The following is a 13414-nucleotide window of genomic DNA, read 5'->3' as shown; positions in this document are numbered from 1 at the left end:
CTACTGTTTTCAAACTAAGATTTTCAATGTTCTTAAATTTGAATTAAATCTCATTTTTTGTGTGGGAAATAAGGTCTGGAATTTTGAATTAGAATCAATTAGAATCTGTTTTTGAAGTTATTGTCATTAAATTATTCCAAACATTTTAACATCCAAGCTTTAATTTTATTTCCCTCTTATTTTCTCAAATTTCCTCAAAATGCTTAATTTTTTTTTTAATCATCTTTTTATCAAATTATTATAGTTATATCAGTTTTTAAGTAAAGTCAGAAAATACGAAAATGGGTTAATGTTACCTTAGGTAGCCAAGATGGCAGCTCGTCTCTGATTCCAGCAAGGAAACAGTGGGGACGCACTTTCTAACCTAACCTAACCTAACCTAACCTATTCTAATAATTTGGTTGCTAATAATTATGGTAATTTATTAGAATAGGTTAGGTTAGGTTAGAACGTGTGTCCCGCTGTTTCCTTACTGGAATCAGAGACGAGCCACCATCTTGGCTACCTAAGGTAACATTAACCCGAAAATGAATAGCTTGATAGCCATCACTATAACTGTTAACAATTGAATGTATTCCATTTTAAAACAATTGGTATCTCATTTCTAACTATCCTAAGGCCTACCAGGAAAAAAATACTTAATGTAAAATCAGTAGAGTTGCAAAATTTTGGAAATTGTTACCTGAGAAATTAAAACTTACAAAAAAAACCTTTTAGCAGAGATAAATGGACTCACCCAAAGATATATTTTATGTTTAATAAATCTCTTAGCAGTTTATTTGCTTGGTTTTAAAGATACTAAAGTTTTGAGAACTACTGATATTCTCTCTATCATTATTGACATTATTGAACAATCCAAATTTAGATTTCATAGTTAAAATAATATTTTTTCATTAGAATTTCATAGAAAATTTGGAAATTGCTGCTTTGAAATTCTAGTATAATATATTTTGTCTCTAGGCACAATTTAACAAGAACTAAACCGACATGAACTGAAATCTAAACTCAGCCTAAGGACTAGACAAATTGCATTATGTTATGTACTGACTTTATAACAGCAGAAACTTGATTTTATCTGATGAAATGTTATTAGTAAGAAAGTTGGAGACAGTTCTCATAATGGAAGAAAAAAACTATGAATATTATTTAAATTAGATTTTCATATTCTAAAACTTGTCTAAATAACACTAATGAGTTTAAGTTAAAAATAGGAATGTATTGATTATTGATATTAATTAATATCAGCTGAACCAAATGTCAGTAATGTGCTTATTTGGGGTTCAATTAGGTTGATAATTTGACATTATTGCCAATATTGGTTAAATTGTAAAATTTTAAAAGCAAATGAAGAAAAATTAAATATTTAGTAAAAAAAATCAGTAACAACAACAATTTTTTATTATTTTATAACAAAACAAATAATCTCAAGAATGAAGAAATAAAATATTTAAATTTCTGAATTTGAACTTGGAAATTAATCATAAGAGATTAATTAGGTAGCTTAAAGACATTGTGAATTTATGCCAGCTTTGAAAATAAATCTGGTTGATTCTTATATATATATAAGTCAATCAAATATTAAGGAAATATAGCATAAAAAATATTATGCTTAATTTAATCCACATTCTATTATTAGCATCTAATTAATAAATTGGCTAAATGCTTGTAATAAAGTCTGTATGTTTATATAGGCTGGGATCTGATTGATTTTAAAAATTAAAGTAAATGATGATATTGTTAAGCTGTTACAAAATTAGACAAGGAAGCCAAATGAAGTACTATTAATATAAATATGTTGTTATGTTAACTAGTAATTAATTAAACATATCTATCAAAACAGATCTTACTTTATTTCAATTTTTTTTTAATCAGAATATATATGAAATATACTGTAATTACTTTCTTTCAGACATTTTCATTTATAATTTAAACTACTAAATTTTATAGTAACTGGATGCAACATTTACATTTTTTTCTTTCTAACATCTGCATATTGATTTAAAACTTGCACTTAAAAACTATTTTAGGTATAGTATAGTTAAGCATATTTTTCTTTGTGTGTTTATATTCATATAATGTAGGCATTTAAAAAATACAATACTAAAAGCAGTATTGTATTTTTTAAACAAGAAATATGGTTGTCAACTGAAAATTATAAAGTGATGAGCTAGCCATTGTCTTGGTAAAATTATTATTGATGCTTTCCTGTATAAACATTATTATGTTAGCTTTAATTGTATTTATGTTTATGTACTTTCAAATCAAGTTATTTGAAACATGTAAGTTAGATATACATTTATAAAAAATATATTTTTATATTAATTTTAAATAATGAATTCAGTTTTTAATTTTTTTTATATATAATTGAGTTTCAATTCTATTTTTATTACTCATATACTATATAAACAAAGATATGTTATGTTGCTATTACAAATAAAAATCAACTCTGCTCATTCTTATCTTATTTTATTCAACTCTTAATTTTAGATGTGTGTGTTCTATATATAAGAAAGTGTTTGTATTGTAAAATTTTTAAATTGAAAACTAGGAATAGATCTGTTCAGAGATACTTTCTGAAAGAAAAGTGTTTGAACGAAATGTTTGGCATCCGGAAAGACAAGATCATAATAAACATTAAGTGTGGGTGTTAACAGTACAGCTCTTGTACTCTGATAACTTAAGAATAGAACTTATTTAAACACTACTTAATAAATTGGAGATTAAATTTCATGATTTAAAATGATATGAATATTGAAAAATAATATATATTTGTACAGAATAGCTTTAATTTTAAATGATTAGTTTGATTTAAAACCAAATTTGGAATCTAAGATGGTCATATTTTATCTGTAACTATATAATGATAATTAATTGTTTAAAAAAGTATTAAAAAACGTATGAATATTGTAATTGGAATGCAATTTGAAAAAATTTGTAGACCTATAAATTCCCACTGTCGTCAGTCTGTCCTTCCTTCATCTCAAGAATGGAATTAGATAGATGAAAACTGAGACCAGATATGGAAACCTTAGGGTCAGGAGGCTCCTATTAACTATATACAAACTTCCTGCAAACCAGTTGTTATTTGAATTCAAAAATTTTTTCCTATAAAGTGTTAGATGACTAACACAACTCTATTGTTAAAGGAAAAGTAGTATATTAGTATGTACAGGGACAAGCCACTACTAATTTGAGGTGGAGAGCATATATTTTAAATAAAATAAATTAAAAATGTGATTAAAAATTTCAGCCTGGCATTGTGACAATGTCACAATAAATAATTGCTTGTGAATTGTAAAATTAATTATTATATTTATAAAATTATAATTTTGTAATAAAAATTACTGATTTTAAAAATAAACTTTAATTTAAGAAACTTATTTCATAAAAATAGTTAAGTCATTTTTAAAGCATATTTTGTATCAGTATTTTTATCTCTATTTTCAGATATATTTTATTTAGAATTTAACAAGGTCTTATAATAAAGTAACTGTGTGTATTGACTTAAACTTAATAGAATTCATTTGTCTTTGGCTATTTAATTGGTTAGACAAAACAACAGCAGAATAAATTAAGAATATAAAAATCATCATGTAATTTGAAGAACTAGAAATACTGTATCTGTTTTTGTTACTTAGTAAATGTAACCTGTTATAACATTTTTAATATTTAAGTCCAAGGTCAAATCCATGAAATTAAAGCATTCATCCTTATTAGTTGTCAAAATGATCAAGATAAATTTCATACAAATATTAATAAGACTATCATCTGGAATTAGGCATTATTTTTGATGGATTTTACATTGACAGGATTCGACTATCAATTCTGGTTATCAAAAGTGAATCAAGTTGAAGAACTGGAAGTCTATTGTTATTAGATGGGTTTCTTTGTTAGAGATTGTTTTCATATTGAAAAAATTATTTGGTTTCTCATTATTTGTACATTTATATATACTTCTGTATACTTTATACAAAATAATTTAATAATCTTTTTATTTCTTGAACTAAAAAAATTGCAAATATCAGTGCAGATTGTACAGTACATGTAATTCTAGCAGCAATATCAGATCCAGACTTTCATTACAGAGGCACTGATCTTATCTACTGATACAATACATGCTTCAATATGGTGATTTTGTGAAAAAAAAAAAAAACAGAATATGCCTAACCCATTATAAACAAGTTTCTGTCAGATTAAAAATATAAGAATTACAATAAAAAATAGATTCATGTATTCATTAATAATCTGAATAAGTTATTGAGGTAAAAATATAATTTCTCAGCAGTTGATAGATAACTTGATGATTATTATAAAATTTATAAATTAATAAAATGTTCAAAATTATTTGAATCTGCAAATCCTTCTATAACATGTGAAAGCATTAAAAGTTAAATTATAAGTATATAGTTACATGATCACTTTAGTTAAACAGATTATTTTTTCTGTGCAGTTTTTTAAAGGCCAAGCATAATATTTCCAATTTGTTATCATGCTGTTTTTATGTTAATTATAAAAATTAATGATGAAATAAATATGTCAGTAAAAATAAAGATGTCATTTTGTAGTAAATGTGAATAATTAGTTTAAAAATTATCAAATTTTTAAATTTATGATAAGCTAACTTTCTCGGTGAAAATTTATTTTCTCATTGATTTCTGTAATTATTATTTTAAAAAATAGCATATTAAAAATTACTGTTTTAATTTCCCATTTTGCTAAAAGCTTAGCTGCATTAGCTTAATGACATGCTGAAAACTTTGTAATAGTTAAATTAACTTTGAGTTCAAGTTTGGTGGATATAAGGTGTCAAGATATTTTAGTTGTTTATTATCTAAACATATTGAGATTTGATGAACTAGATATTTAACTGATTTTTGTGTGTTAGATAATGTAATTTTACTGGATTATACAAATGCTAGAATTGTTTCTGAAATGAACACATTAGTTTTTGGATTAAGTAAAAAAATTTTCCACTTCTAGATTCTTCTTAGAGCTGTGAATTCATGAGGAGAAAAATTTCTGCAGGTGGTAAAGCACATGAATGTTTATTCTTAATAAGCTTTTTGACTGAGATGTTCATGCAAATATTATATTTATTACAAAAAAATGGCATTTATGTTAAGGATTACATTATTGAGTTTGGAATTGATAGTTAATAACTAATTTTTTATTCAAGTAAATTTTTTTCTTGGATTGTCTTCCTGTTTTTTTGGGAGATTGCTATATTCCCTTCTTGGTATAGAAATCTTACGAAGTCATTTCATTCAAAGAAAATAATGTGGAATTTTTCAAAGATACAGCTTTTTACAAGTTTGGTTGAGGAATTTTATAAGAAGTCTCAATTTAATGAATCTTCTTATCAGGATATGATGGATTTGATTGGAGAAATGGTTTTGACTTGGGTATTTCTAGATATGCACAATCTCATCTTGAATTTGTGAGGTCCTGGTTTGATTCTGATTGCTGTAAATTAAAAAATGTGTGTAATAAAGATGGTGGTAGTGATGAAATTTCATTGAATAAATTTTGTGATTCAAGGAAAGTTTTAGATCACTGCATAATGGGAAAAAAATATGCAGTTTGGTTTAAAAGTAACTTAGAGCTCCTGAATGCAAGAAATTCTAAGAGTCTTTTAAATTGGATTAATCAGTCTAGGAAAACCAGGACCTCTCAAGAGATAATCTCTTTCTCTGTAGACTTGACAGAAGTTTTTTTTTTTTTTTTTTAATTTTCATTATACATCTTTGGGTTCTGACATTTTGATAACTAATGTTAAGAATTGTTTTTTTAGATGAGCCATTTTCATTGCAAGAGTTACAACTTGTGATTTCTTTGCTGACAGAAAAAAAAAGGCTACGAAACTGGATGGGATAAAAAATAATGATTAAAAATTTACCTGATAATGTTTTAAGGGATGTATTTTGTTTTTTTTTTTTTTAAACAAGTTTAGGTCTTTGGCTGTCTTTCCCTCATTGTTGAGACAGGCTTGGTTAAAGATGATTTAAGAAAACTATTATGTGAGTTGTTAGTCAATAGGTTAATTATATGGTCAGGGGAATTTCATATTGTGTCAGATTTACATGAGTTTTTGTTTAAAAAAAAAAATGTTTTTATTCTGATACAGGCTGTTATGACCTGAAAGAGAGGGAAATTGTATTCTATTTTCATAGATTTAAAAAAGGCTTTTGATATGATATGATTGACCTTAAGGTCTTATGGTATAAATTGCATTTAGTAAGATACTGACTCTTTTGTTGAAACTTTGAAAAATTTGTGTGCAAAATACAGTACATCATAACAAATTAAATTAATGAAAATTATATAATTGAGAGGGGTCTTAGAAAGAGGATTACCACAAGGAGATTCTCTTAGCTGTCTTCTTCTTTATATATATAGTCTTCTACAGTGTTTCACTACAGTAATGAGTCATATTCAAGATTTTTATTTTCTCCTGATTTTGAAGTAAACTGATTTTTGTATTTAGATGATATGATGATAATATCTTCAGATTCAAAGTCATCTCTACAACATAAATTGAACTTGTTTGTTAATTAGACTATAATACTAATATAAATATTATAGATATGTTAGACATTATTAAATTTGATTTGAATTTGAAATGAAATTTTGACTCATAAATTACCTTAAAAATTTTTATCAAAATATATCTATTTAATGACTAATTATTAGAGAGGTTGCGGCCAACATTTTCCTCACAAAAATGTGAATGTCAAGACGTTCAGCACTGCCTTCCTGTAAGCCTAGAAGTTTAAAAATGGCATTTGGAATGTGGAGCATGATTCCAAATGCCATTGTCAAACTTTTAGGCTTACAGGAAGGCAACACTGAACGTCAATGTTCACATTTTTGCAATGAAAACGTTGGCCGCAATCTCTCTATTAATTAGAAACTATTAAAAAATCATTTTTATTTTGCATATGTTTTATGGTAACTTATTTAATATAATTTAAAAACTTAATCTTTATATTATTCATAAAAAGAAATATTCTCTCTGAAATAATTTTCAGTTTTTTCAATTTTAAATGGAGCTAATTTTTATAATGCACTCAAATTCCACTTGAAAAGCAAAGAATTGAAAGAAATCTTAGTTTAAAATTTTGATTTTGTCTTATGTTAATTACCAGTTTACAATGTTAAAACATAAAGTTTAAATTTACCATACTTTTTTATCATTAGTGCTGAATATTGAGTACCTGTTTAAAACTAGGAAATTGGGTACTCATTTAAAAGATTACTTACAGTATAACGAAATAAATCATAAACCAGCAAAATGATTAAGGAAGGATTAAATTACAGTAAATAATTGTTAATCAATCAATCTTTAACTGAATGTAGTTTTTAATGAATTACATTTTATTGTTAATTTTTAAAAGATCAAATGAAAAAAAATTTCTCAAGATCACTAAATTGTTAAAACTTTAAAATGTTTTATTATGTATTAAAAAACATTTTCTGTTTATAAAATTGAATGAGGAAAACTATATGAGTTTATTATTCATTAATAAGTTATCCATTTTTAAAATAATTAAGTTGAATATATTTAAAAATTAACACCAGATTGACGTAACTCCCCGAAAATTAACTTCAAAAATCAAAATTTAAAAAAAGATAAATCACACGACTGCATTATAATTATTTTTCATAATTCTTACACTATATTTTCCTTTTTAAATTAATTCATTACCATCTGAACTTAAGATATAGATGTGATGAACAATTAAAATAGTATGGAAAAAGAGTTAATGGAGAATATCTTTTTAGAAGATATAATTTTTTTTCCTATTTATTTATTATTCCTATTTTTCCTATTATAATTTATTATTTCCTATTTTTAGAAAAATTAAATTTTATAAGTTTACAAATTTGAGTTTAAATAATAGCAATGTAATGTTAAAAGAAATATTGATTTTAAATATACATTCATTTATAAGAATGCATTTCAGGATCATTTACTATCAAATTTCATTATTTATTCATGTAAATATTGTAAATTCAAAAATAATTATAAAATACATTTTGAATTTACTTTGTTAAATTACCTATAATTGTGAACAAATCAGGCATATAGTTTCAGAAGTCATTGAATACTGCTTTTTAGTTAGTCCTTTTAAATTATGTAAACAAATCACAATTAAACTTTTAAAAATCTTTCTGATTTTTAAAAGTTTAAGTATGGTTTGTTTACATAATTTAGTTTTAAAAGGAATTGTTTGTATAATTAATTACCAAGTTTATGTTATGTTTAAGTGATTTTAAACCCTATCTACAGTATCATTAAAGCTATTAAGAATTTGATACAGCAAAAAGTTAATATACAATGTACTTAGGATTTACTGCATCTCATTTTACAGTTTTAAAATAACATGATCTTATAGTACAAATAGTCACAAGAAATAAATCTTCCTATATCTGAAAATTAAAATTAATGCATTATGTATTTTCATATAAGGTAAAATATTCTGTATGAACATATATAATTGGAGTATAATTTTACACAAATTGACTACTAAAAAATCAAAAGGTTGCAATGAATGATACAATGTTTGTTTACTTTGTTTATTGATATCACTATTTATAGATTACTTATATATTTTTTTCTATTGTATCACACAATTTTAAAAATTAAAGAAAATTTTTTCTCAGTTTATTTAAATTTTCATTGTAAGTCATTTAATCTAAATATATAAAATTACTTGTCCTCACTGACTGACTGGGTGACTGACTGATTTGTCATCACCCAGAGCAAACCACTGAACCTAAGGAGGTGAAATTTGGTACACAGTTAGGGTACGTCATGAAAACACACACTAAGAAGGAATTTTTGGAAATTTCCCGTGGGGGAGAGGGAGAGGATTAAGGCTTAACCTGAAGAACGGCTTCTACTGTACTATTTTAGATGCAATTTTTTTGTTTTCAACTACGTTTAGTCTTCATTGAGTACTTAGGCATATTAAATTGATAACATTTCAGACATTGTTATAAATATTTTTATATATTTTGATTTTTTAACCAAATGTTCAAACTGTTTTAAATTTGAATTTGTTATTGCATATTGGTTCGATTATAGAACGATTGTAAACGTTCCAGAAAATTGATCAAATTGAAAACAGTTTATTTGATTCTCAGCAATTCTCATCATTCTCGGCGGTAGGTGTTATTTAACAATTACTATGATTATTGAAATACTGAATATTAATGGTGTTTGCTTGCAAAATCTGCGCTGGTCGAAGTCGCGGGTAACAGCTAGTTTGTTTCATATAATTATTTCACTTAATTTTATTTAATTTTTACTTTCCTAGCTGTTATATATAACAGAGGGAAAGCATCAGTCAAAAAATGACCCTCCCCAAGATTTTTACATTTTTGGATTTAGAAATACCTTGAAATGCCGAGAAATTCAAAAAATTTGGGGTAATTTCTGTATGTATGGACGTTAGTGTGTGGGGGGGCACACAGTTTTGTTCATCCTGTTTGAAGCTTAACTCCTGTGCTTTTTGTCAAAAATTTCTGAAATTTTGCATGGACCATGCAAAATTTCATGCACTTCAACCCATTGGTATAAGCATTTATCCCTGGGAAATATTTCTCCCATCTATGTAGAAGGTGGAGTTTATAATCTCAGCAGGGTGATATATGTTGTTGTAGTTTAACGTGTTGAGGTCTTCTTTTTCTATCTGTTCTAAGACCTTCTGAAATGAGTTAGGAAGACTGTTTACCCATGCGGGGTGTTATTTGCATGCAAATAACACCCCTGCACAGAGGAAGAGCATTCAGGAGCTGAAACCTCCAGATTCTTTTCTCTACGGTAAGGTTGATCAGTACCATACCTGAAATGGACAAGAGTGCCTCAGTGAAAGTTTTCCTACATGCCTTCACCAAAGATTGCTACCAACTTCTATTGAAAGGAGCTTCCTCTTCACATGCATCCTGTTAGCTATACCTTGCAGCCCTAGTAGACCATGGATGCTATTGCTCCTTTACAGATAACTCTAGATGCCTTAGAGTCCACTCCTGGATATTCCTTGATATTAGACCTGAGAGCATGAGCCACATGATGGCCTTCTCATATACTTAGTTGAGGGGTCCAGGTGTGCCTCTCATTTAGTATGATGCTGAGGAAATGTATTGCACTTTTTTATTCTCAATCATAATCTTGGACCTCTTAGAAAGAGGACTGTCCTTGGGGAATACAATGCACTGGCACTTCTTGGGATTTATTAACTTATTCTCATTACTCCAGTGGACCAGGACCCTGAGAAGATTATTCATGTTTTCCTGGAGGACTGCCTGGTTCTTGTGCACCTTGAGGACAACAGTGTCGTCGGCATAATGCTGAATTAAAGTGTGCACTTCTCTAAGGCATAACCACTAACCTTGAAGATAGAATTATATAGCACATTCCAGAGAAATAACCTGGGTGGGCAGCTTTAACAATGTCCATTCTTTAAAGTTGGAGACTTTGCGTTCCACCACTGCCATTATATTCGATAGGTAGCTAGAGAGGAGTGTGGAAATGTTTCTGGGACAGTTATCCTTCAGTAGTTTATATGTTATGGCTGACTACCAAGCATGATCAAATGCACCCTTGTAATCTATCATCACCATTAACACATGCTTATTGTATGACTCTACCTGCTCGATGTACTTAACAATGTTAGTTAGGGCCTCAGTTGTACTCCTTCTTTCCCTGAACCCAAATTGTTGGTCATTGGTCCTCTGAGAGGCCTCTGTAAAGAAAGTGATCCTGTTAGTCATCAATGCTTCCAGAACCTTGCCAAGAATTGGCAGGAGGAAGATGGGTCTGAAATCATTGGGAAAAGTGGTTAACTTCTTGGTTGGTTTCTCAATCAGCTTGATGGAGGCCCTCTTCCAAGCCTTGGGAAAAAGCTCATTAAAAGGCACTTATTATAGATTGCTGAGAAAGAAACTGAAATGGCATTAAAAGCATGAATGTTCATTAAACTAGAAACCTTGTCTTGGCCAGAAATCTTTTTTTTTTTTTTTTTTGTTTATTTGAATTCAGTCATAGTGAAGGATTTGTCATCTTCACTTGCAGTTCTTTGTTGGCCTGCCTCTTAATTTCTTGATGATACTCTGTATCCATCTCCATATTGTCAGAAGGGAATAACTGCTTAAGAATGTACATGTATGTGTCTGTGATGGAGTTCCCATTCCCCAAGTTTTTCATGGCCATTGTGAGGGGGATACCTGAGGATTTCATCTTCTTGATAGTAATGTAATAGGAGTAGACCACGGTTTAGCTCTGCAAGTGGAAGTGCAGAATTTCTTCCAAGAAGCAGAACAGGCTCTATTGATGGCAGTTTTGTACTTCCTAATTTTCAACATGAGATGTCTGAGTGATTGTTGAATATCAGGGTACCTGTTGGTTTTCAGACTGTGCTTTGTGCACCATGTCAGCTTCCTTTGTCTGTACAGCAAGAGGCCGAGATCTTCTTTGTTTTTATTTTTGTGGATAGGAAATATGATTTATGTAGCATCCCATGGAAATACTCAATCAGATTCTCCATCTCCATGGGAGGAGACCAAATTAGCATTATATTTTCCTTATAATTTGTCCAAATTATCTTGGTGGATATTGTCATAGGCTTGTTATGTATGATGTTGGGGAGATGATTGTCCTGATGTATCTGTGATTACTTGGGGTGAACTGCTCTAACATAGTACATTCTAGGGATTTTCTCATAATTGTGTTATTTCCTAATAAGAACATAGGGAGGGAGCTAATCTTGATTGAAAACAGGCACATGTCAGAGATGAGCTCATGGAGCAGATGACCCCTGAGATCTTTCTTTGGGTTGAACCAGATTGGAGACATTGAATTGAAGTCTCCACAAATCAGGGTTGGAGCAGGAAACAGATTGGAAATCATGTTTCTAAGATGATGTAAGGGATGTTGGAGATCCTCTGCTGTCACTCTGTTCTGTGGTGAGCTGAGTGTAAATGGAGTTGTTGATAACTATGAAACTACGGCGGATGGGCCTATTGGAGATATGTGATAGGATCTTATGAATACTGAACATAGTAATCTTACCCTATACTAAGTATAGTTTTTGAATCACTGGGATTTTTGCATTTTCTTGCAACATTATGCAATAGGCATCTGTGGTGGCAGCAATACTCTTCTATATGTTGGCTTGGAGATTGTAAGAATCTTATTGTGATTTTGTGGATGAGCCTGTTTAGATGTATAGATATTGGTGTGATTTTCCATGATTGGTTTGGCCTTGTAATAGTTGAATAGTCAACTAAACTTATGATAGTTCGTTAGGTTTATCTTGAGTGCCTTGTATCTTCTTAGACTGGGACAGCCTGGAGAGAAGGAGTTATGATCTGAGTTTACTCTTTTTCACTGAGGACCAACTTGTTGTATTTAGTGCAGTTTGCACACTTTGAATCTCTATCCAGGTTTTCACATTCTTTATATCTGTTTTTTGAAGCAGTTGCTGCACTCATCCTTTTCTGGCAGTCCCTTGCAAAATGACAATATCCTGTGCAGGTATAGCAGCTGAATATAGTCATACACCACCACAGAAGACCCATCGATGGAGACTCTCTTCATTTTTATAAGAATTCTCAGTTGTGGGGAGACAGCCAGGACTGTGTGTCTGTATTACTTTCCTCGTATAGAGTTTAGTATTCTCACTATTTTTGTCAAATTACTGAACTTATCAGGCATAGCTCTGTCTCTTACCATCATATTTTGGTGGTAGATAGCTTCTAGAGCCTCTGATTCTTCAATACACTTTGGTACATTAATGAGTATTTCTGTTGATTTTTATGGGTAGGCTCAGAGATTTTTAGTTTATCTGATAGTATTGGATCCTCGGTAAAAAAGCACAAAATTTGTATGTGTATATTGACCTGTTTTTTTTTTTTTTTTACTGTAAAATCCATGGATCAAAAATTTTGAAATTTGGTAGGAATTCTTCTATTTAAACACTCTTTAAAGCTTGAACCATTGATTAAAAACACTGTACACCAATCATACTTACTTCAGCATATAATTTAATAGAAACACAAATGTTTTCAACCACTTTAAGGGCCTTTATCAGCAAGAGAGTTGTTTTTCTATATCAAACAAGTTACAAAAAAATATTTAAAATGGAGATTGCAAGTCAAGAAAGGAGATAGAGGTAATTTTGGGTCAGACTTAATCAAAATTTTATTTGTTGTTGACATTACAATTTTTTTAAAACTCACTTCTATCACAAAAGTAAGGGTTTTTGTCTTTTATAATAATTAATATAAAAAATTATTTTTTAATAAAATTTCATAACAGATGAGATGGTACCACATATAATTTTAACTTTTAAACAAATATTGTTTTGTGAAATTTATTTTCATAATTCTTCATAATTCAACAGAATTTAAG

At 28.8% G+C, this 13414-nt stretch overlaps 1 protein-coding gene across 2 annotated transcripts in view; it reads left to right on the top strand.

The window, feature by feature from the left end:
• Positions 1-13414, top strand: part of LOC136988883 (colorectal mutant cancer protein) — a 64044-nt gene that overhangs the window by 1880 nt on the left and 48750 nt on the right. The gene's annotated exons all lie outside the window — the stretch shown is intronic.

This window comes from Centruroides vittatus, unplaced genomic scaffold (genome assembly GCF_030686945.1).
Source record: "Centruroides vittatus isolate TY-2023 unplaced genomic scaffold, ASM3068694v2 scaffold_386, whole genome shotgun sequence".
NCBI lineage: Eukaryota > Metazoa > Arthropoda > Arachnida > Scorpiones > Buthidae > Centruroides > Centruroides vittatus.
Note: the sequence above shows the minus strand (reverse complement) of the source record. Positions and strands in the feature narration are given on the sequence as shown.